Source organism: Schistocerca americana, chromosome 7 (assembly GCF_021461395.2).
Source record: "Schistocerca americana isolate TAMUIC-IGC-003095 chromosome 7, iqSchAmer2.1, whole genome shotgun sequence".
NCBI lineage: Eukaryota > Metazoa > Arthropoda > Insecta > Orthoptera > Acrididae > Schistocerca > Schistocerca americana.
This window is the reverse complement of record NC_060125.1, coordinates 101,211,953-101,220,020: the sequence shown is the minus strand read 5'-3', so window position 1 is coordinate 101,220,020 and position 8,068 is coordinate 101,211,953.

Here is an 8,068-nt window from a genome sequence, read left to right as displayed (position 1 = left end):
AAAGAAATTAACGGCCATTACTTTGTGCTAAACAAAAATTTCAATTTCTAAAATATTGTTGTTCGTAATAAAGTTACTCTTTGTTGCATTGTACACATAATGTCTTCTGCTGAGAGTGGTTTTTGCAGACATATTTGTTGCATCTTGAACAAGTGACTGACACTTTTTTGCCATGATTTCTTGAGCAAAAGTTACATCTTTGGCGCCTTTTAGGCCTACATGAGCTTGATGGTTGGAACTGCTCTTCAAACGAAATGCTGGATTAATTAATGTTTTCAAACTTGTTGGTGGAGCTGGTACAGTAGCATGTTGTTTCATCTGCTTTTCAGTTAAGAGTTGTAGACAGTTCTGTCATAAATTGACATCGTGACATCTTTGTATTAGGATTGGAGTACTGCCATATACGTAACTGTTAACAATAGCAATATTCATTACAGCCCAGATCAAGAGCATCCACGCCCCTGTTTGTAGAATTGTAAATTAGAATAATATCAGGTTTACCTCTCTACTGATCAATGCACTTGTCACGGTGCATTGATGAGAGAATGACTACTGATTTAGTTTTGTTCGTGACACTAGAGCGTATTGTTAAGCCCTTTGTGAAACCAAATTTTGTATGTCCCACTTCATATGACTTATTGGGCAAGAATTCTGCCAGAATTTCACGTTTCTGTTTCCGAAGTGTACTGACTTATGTCTGGCAAATTATTTGTAATTCATTAGCCAGTTCTACAGAGGTAAACCAGTTATCTCCACTTACGTTTCTGTTTGTCTCAGCAGTAGATTGAACCAGCTTCAGAACAGATTGTGCTAGGATGCTTAGTTTTGATGGGTTTGGCGTTGTCACCTTCCCTGAATAAATAAAAGCATTTAGCAGATAGTGGGATTTTGTACAAAACACATAATTTTTAACCCATATTTTTGGGTTATATACACTCAAAAAGAACAGCGTCCACGAAAACCGACTAGCATTTCATTAACTGTTGCAAATTGTGAACAGCTATAATTTGCTGCGGTGTTGGATATAAACTTGTTAAACAATTCAGAAATAGCTGCCAACTTGTCATCTGATTGTTTCCTCCGTTCCCTTGTTGCTCGGTTATCAAATCTGATAACAGACAGAAGAAAAAGAAACCGTTCCTTGGACATTGTTGTTCTAAATATTGGTCTTACTGTTAACTCCGTAGCAAAAAGCGAGTCTGCATTCTCATGATTAGATTTACAATCACCTGCGAGATAAATCAATCAGAAAAAAGATCGCATTTCTTCTAGAGACACATGATCAACATAAGTTGCAGTCACACCATAATCTGCACTCACTTCAGAAATATGTGCGTTTGTTTGATCTACTATAGTGTTCAGCACATCATCTGTAATAAGCAGAGACCATGCTTCAAATGGCGTAGAAGGCTTTCATTGCCGGAGCAGGTCCAATCAATCCCGGTAATTGAACAATAATATTAGATTTTCTTGATTTAGAAGTACTGGGCGGCGGGTTTCATGTCTATTTGAACCTGTTTTTCCCATAGTAGTAACTATCAGGATCCTTTTCAGAGATTTCGTCTCCTGAGACATCCAAATCAGAAATTGTTGTGTCTGTATTGTGAGCAGTGTGTTCACTTTCACAATCACTTACATCGGAATCATGTTCCTGGCTTCGTTCTTCTGCAGATTCATTTTCTATGTTGCACGCAAGTACTATCCTGGGGTCTTCAGTGACCCCAAAAACCAATTACTCTTTAAGAATGTCACGACTAGTACTAAAGTTTCTTCAGTGACCCCAAAAACCAATTACTCTTTAAGAATGTCACGACTAGTACTAAAGTTTCCTTGAAAACGATTTATTTCTAAGAGAATACGTACAACCTTTGGCGCAAGAGAGGCGTCATTCCAGAGATAAATGGGATAATGTTTATGCTGGGGTAAAAAATGACCCGACGATAGTAACTGGGGGTTAATATGGCGCACAATTTAGCTGCATCTAGGTAGCATTGTAAAAGTTGGTTAAATTAAAACTAGGACTCCAACCTGGACACCTGCCTTTCACACGCAGTGGGCTACGCGAAAGCGCCTCAAGCGCCGGCATGGTGGTTACCGAGAGAGATTTCTGTTTGGTACACCAGAGGTAAGAGCTAGACTACGAATACAAAGGTCGGAGAGTCGATCGAATCACTTCTTTCATTCCTGGTGGTATTTGTTATTGTGAAAAGTGCCAAGTTGTACTGTGGTTCGGAGTTCACGTTAAATTGTGTGTCCCCAGATAATTGGCTGGGTTAAGTCATGGTCGGAGATAGGCAAAGGCATGCTCCTGCCGAAAGAGCCATGCTTAGTATTGTCCTAACCAACTTCGTATTAGATTAGCATCTGTTACATTTAAATCAAACATTTAAGTATGTACCACACTCGCACGAAATATGAGCAAAATCACTGACCCATTAGGTGCGAGGTAGCCCAGTGGTATGACACTGGACTCGTATTTAGGAGTACAGTGGCCTCAATCCCCGTCCCACTATTAAGATTTCTAGTAGAGTCGACAAAAGATGATCCCTGACAGCGCTGTTGCCAGACGTCAAATGTGAAGTGCAAACAGCTGTAAAGCTGCAACGACACTGAGGTGTTGCCGTAGTGACACTACAGAATCGCGTTATGTAATTGTTTGAGGTGTGCGCGCGAAGCAATCGCGCCAAGCCCATTGCATCTGTCAGGAATTTTCTTTCGTCGGCTCTACTATAGATTTCCATTATTTTCCGAAATCGCTTATAGCGAATGAAGGGATGTTTCCCTTGAAGGGCCATGGCCGATTTTATTCTCCCCTCCTACCTTGTATGCTGTCTCTAATGACCTCATCGTCCACGAAATGCTAATCTCTATTCTTCCTGTTTTCGACTTCGTCAGAGCAGAGGTAAATTTTAGAACCGAAGGAGGGGTTGGAGAAGGAGAGTCTACACCCCCAATCTCAGCAATCAAGGACGAAGTTTTCTGACGCTTCAGTTGTGAAAACAATAAGGTATTAGGGTTAATGGAGCACATCTGAACCACCTTCGTTTTCAGAACGAATCTTTCACTCTACAAGTGGACTGTGCGCTGCTTTGAAATATCCTGACAGATTAAAACTGAGTGCTCAACCAGGATACGAACCCGGGCCCTTGAGTTCTGGGTGCAAAACTCTTGCCGAATGAGCTATTCGGAAATGATTCAAGATTCGCCTCGCATCTTAACTTCTCTCTCCTATATTCCAACCTTCACAGGAGGTTCTCCTTGCGGGAATAACACTTCTGGAAGTAGGGACATTGCGGAGAAATGGCTTAGCCACAGCCTAGTGGATTGCACCCATATTCACTCTGGATAACTGAGTTGGTAAAAACGCTGCCCAAGAAAGGCAAGGTTCTGGGTTCGAGCCCCAGTCCGTCACACCGTTTTAATCTGAGAAGTTGTCTCAACCATAGTTTCTTCTCTACTCCAAAAAAACTTCAACAATTAAGAGCTTGTGTGAATGAGAGCCTGAAAATCAATTATAATAAGACTAAATAATCGACACATCGAGAAGAGTATAGTTACAAATTCATAATGAAACCATTGACCCGTTGACGAGATTTAGTATTTAGGTAGTCGAGACATTGAAATTTTATGCAGGAATCAGTAAAAAGCTGAAGGTTTGTCGGCGAGCAGTAGACTCACGCATATTGGGAATTACTAAGCTAAGCAGGAAACAAAGTGAAGTGAACGACGTAATTATGACACTGAGGAAAATGAAATGGAGGTAACCAGGAAAATACTGGGCGAACCGAGGAGTTCCATTGGCGGAGTCCAAGAAAAGTCTAGAAGGGGATCTAGCGGAAAATAGGTAGCTGACAATAGAAAACACGCAAGAGCAACGTGGATGCATATCGCTTATACTACATTGCATGGAAAAGTCTAGAGAAAGCCGTGTCCAATACGTCCAACATATCGTATATTCCGCTAAGAGCAGGGGAAATCAGTTTCGTACAGGAGTGTTACAAGAGACAGGGGTTCCAAGAGACGAGCTTGATTTGTAAGACGTGAAGGGAGAAGTTCTAGGAAGCCTGCGATTCCTATTTACAGGCTACTTACGTAGTAAGATAAAGTGACAGTTCCGTGTCTTTCTACGTCGTTGCTGGGCGTGTCTCTCAAGAAATTTAGTCACGTTGACGGTAAAGCTCACCAGCGCACCTAGCCTCCAGATTTTCGTCAGAAGCGCTGCTTGACTTGTGCACAGCAAACAATTGTAGTCAGCTGCGAAGATTGGCAGAGCTGCAGGGATTACAGCCCAAAGCAGCACTGAAATTATTTTTATTCGGCGGGTATTTGCCAGCACTCGCTGTAATGGCATGTCTACTAATATGACACGTTTTGTAAACAATGAGTTCTGATTGGAGGTAGAACGGTAAAGATGAATTAAGCAATTCCTTACACTGTATTCCGACCATATTGTAAACCGATTTTACTCCTTTAAGAAGAAGTGCATGGGGTGGATCTTTTAGAAAGCTACGTCCAGACAACTTGAATGTAAGTCAATCAAGTTTCCATCTCCTTGTCACTAACTTTAAAAAATATATATACGCGGTACGTAGACAATAACGAAATTCTCAAAAAAATTTTGAAAAGCAATCCACTTTAATATAAGTTTTCGTATTGATTACTACCTTACTTGCAAGACAAGAAAGAACTAGAAAAAGGGGATATTCTCTTAGGGAAAGTACACGATTGTCAGTAAGAAAATCACTGTCTTTGGTAAGGAAGAAACAGTAAATTTATCAAATTGAATGATTCTTCAGGGTTAGTTAATTGTTCCGTAAATCGTATTCACGATAGAAAACACTATGTGGACCGTGTCAACAGAACACACCTAAACATAAATACATCTAAAAAATATTTATATGGCTGCTTGCTGGACATTTACAGGTCTTTGTTTTTAAAATGACTCATTATTTCTGTTTCAAGAATTCCTCTATGATAAAGGAGTTGTTAAGGAGAAACATTTTTAATTTGATTTGAAAACACATCTGTTACCCGACACATTTTATTTCCGTGGAGCTTCATAGTTGCGTATTTCACCCCTTTCTGTGCCAAAACGATGATTATTCTTTAAAAACTAATGCACATAATTTTTACTTTCAGTGTTGTACTTGTGAATATCTCTGTTACTCTCAAACTCATGGGCGTCCGCAGAAACTTATCCAGGGGGGGATGGAGAGGGAGGGGGAACAAGACACAAAATTTCAATTTTTGATATAAATGAGTTGGGAGTTACTAGACATGTTATGCTGCCGGAACTAAATGTTATAAGTAATACAAAAACTTATTGTATCCTAGAGAAATGAAGATTACCCACTCAATAATTTGTTGCAGGTATTATTACTTTGATACTTAAAAGGTAAGTATAATTGAAATGATTATGGATGTGACATATTTTTGAAGTATCGATTTGAAATTATATCCTTATAATTATGTATACAACAGAATGATTAGTAGGTAACTTAAAAGATAAAGCACTACACTCTACACTGCAGATTAAGTGGGGGAAGATCTTCGTTGGTGCTGTGTCCAAAGCAATCAAACAACTAGAAAACCTGGACATTGCTCTTTAATTTTTTGTTGTATTTGCTTTATCGGTTGTTTATATTTTTTGATATAAATTTACCAGAGCTGTGTATCTGCGGTTGTCGAAAGTATCGAATACTAAATAAATCTACTATGTGCTGGTTCATGGCTGTGAAACCTAAGCATTGTGGAGAACAAAGAAATGCACGAGAAGACCGCGGCTGGAGGTGACAGATCTGTTGAAGGTAACAGCAAGTACAAAATTATAGTGAAATGGAGTGTACACTTGCAACAGCATTGATTTTAAAGAAGAATAAACTTATGAAATATTTTTACAGACCTGTGAAGATGACCTTATAATGCATTACATTTGGGTTCAGTCTCTGCTGCAGAAGGATTTTTTATTTTTATTTATTTATTTTTTTGTACTGGACATGGCATTCAGACCTTAACCAGCAGACACAGGACGATGCCATACTCAATTCTCGCCTACATCTTTTATCACACACTTATTGCTTCTGACAAGAATTTGAAAACAACGCCCTACTAAGATACTAAATATTCTGTACAATTATCAATCACAAAATGCAACGAAAATTTTTGGAACGCTTGTAATGTTTTATGAGAGAGCTGATGTGCTTTCGTGCATTGCCCTCGGTGCTATTTTCAGTTCCCGCGCGTGACCAAAACGTATCTGCTTTCCTGTGTGTCAGGTGGAACTGTGAAATCGCAAAAAGTAGCATACGCATTTCAGGCATTGAAACTTAGCTGACCAATATACAGTGAGGCAGGACGCTATGTTCAGATGTTTTTACACGGTAGATAATTTAAAGCAAGACTGACAACGAGAATATACCACCATAACTGGCCGAATATCTCGCAAAATAAAAGTCGAAAATAAGTTGCGCGAAAATAATATTGTTCGTCAGTCTGGGATCTGGATCAGATAGGGTTGATAGAGGAAATCGATAAGATCCAAAGAAGAGCAGCACGGTTCGTTACAGATTCGTGTAGTAAGCGGTAAAGCGTCACGGAGATGCTCAGCCAACTGCGGTGGCAGATGCTGCATGAGAGGTGTAAGCACCACGGTATATTCTGCTATTATAAGTTCCGAGAGCGTACATCCCTGCAAGAGTCGACCAATATTTTGCTTCCTGCCACGTATATCAGGCGAAAAGCCCGTGAAGATAAGAGAGATTGGAGGCCACACGGAGACTTACTAGCAATCATTCTTCTCGCGAACCATACGCAACTGGAACAGGAAAATGGGGAATTGACAATGGCACACAAAATGACTTCCACCACGTATCTTGGGGAGTATGAATTAGATGGGGTCATCCTCTTTCACGTGCAAAATGGCTATACAACTAACTTATGCCCATCTTTCCTCATCGTAGCGTAATACTGTACTTCTTAAGTCAGATAATGCAAGACAAGGGCTGTAATACCGCTTGATTTTTTCTTGGTTACTATGTTTAATTGGTGTACCTTTGAAAACGTATTGTTTATATTGACACTGTATTTGTCAGTCTTCCGAACTTCAAATAGATAATTAAGATATCCGGGGATAACGTGGAGATTACAAAATTTTTTTGTGAAATCAGATCAGCATCGGTACTCAAAATTTCACATGAAAAGGGTACTGTTACAAAGGGATATCTACGTCCATCTTTTCCGCGAAGAGTAAGTAGTATAGTAGTACGTACAGACCTGTCTGTGTTTTATTGAATATGTTTACCCTTATTCTTAGCCGATACTACTGCGGAATAGTTGTCTGCGATGTGTATATTTATATAAAAAAAAGTTGCAAGAATAATGATGCCAAACAATTGACTTCTGGCAGATACTAAAATATTTCGTGAACAATTTATCTTCACGTCATTCATGGTTCTGCGAACAAGAAGCTACCCAACTACTGTGTTGTAACGGTGCGGATTAGACTTATACCGCATATAATTGTCCGACATTAGCAATACAGGCATTTCCCATTTACAGTCGCTCCCATCAGCCACCTCGCCGAGGTTTGCGCGAATAGCTGTAAGCTTCACTGTGTAACCTCAAAGCTGTACCTATTATACTTTGAATTAGTTGTTGTTGAATCTTATGGGCTGTATGACCATGATCGAAGAAATTAGGAACCACGACGATTCAACAACAACTATGACATCCGGTCGTGAAAGCCTTCATTGTATAAGCTTGAATTAGTTTCTAAATTTGCTACAGCTATGTGTCCATGACACGTCATACAAATTTATGTTGTAATTGAGAATGAGGAACACATGAATGAGTATTTGCTAACGGCAGTAACTTAAAACTGTGGACCTCTGGCAATTGCAAATGGTATCATAGTACAAGATCAGTAAATATTGATAAAAAATGTACCCCTCTTGTCAAGAAATAAGAGGAAATGATTTTTCTTCTTGAAATAAAACTTGACATGGAACAACAACATGTAGCTATCAGTCAACAGCGAGTGTGAAACTTGTGAAGTGGAAGTACACTAGAA